The sequence below is a fragment of the Galeopterus variegatus genome, unplaced genomic scaffold (assembly GCF_000696425.1).
Source record: "Galeopterus variegatus unplaced genomic scaffold, G_variegatus-3.0.2 Scaffold17597, whole genome shotgun sequence".
Taxonomy (NCBI): domain Eukaryota; kingdom Metazoa; phylum Chordata; class Mammalia; order Dermoptera; family Cynocephalidae; genus Galeopterus; species Galeopterus variegatus.
Genome location: NW_007743708.1, coordinates 22,363 through 22,643, shown reverse-complemented (window position 1 = coordinate 22,643; position 281 = coordinate 22,363).

Sequence of the window (281 nt, the reverse complement as noted above, 5' to 3'; positions counted from 1 at the left end):
TATCTCCACAGACCCCTCAAGATATTCCAGTAATAATAAAGGAATAATACTATGAACAACTTTATGCACCTATATTCAGTAATTTAAATGAAATTTTAAGATTTCTTGAAAACCACAAACTACCAAAACTGACTGGAGATGAAATAATCTAAGTAGTCCTGTAACTAGTAAGGATAGTGAAATTGTGGCTAAAACCCTTCCAGAAAAGAAAATCTCCAATTCCAGGTGGTTTCACTTGTGAATTATGCTAATCATTTTTAAAAATAAGAATTCCAGGGCCG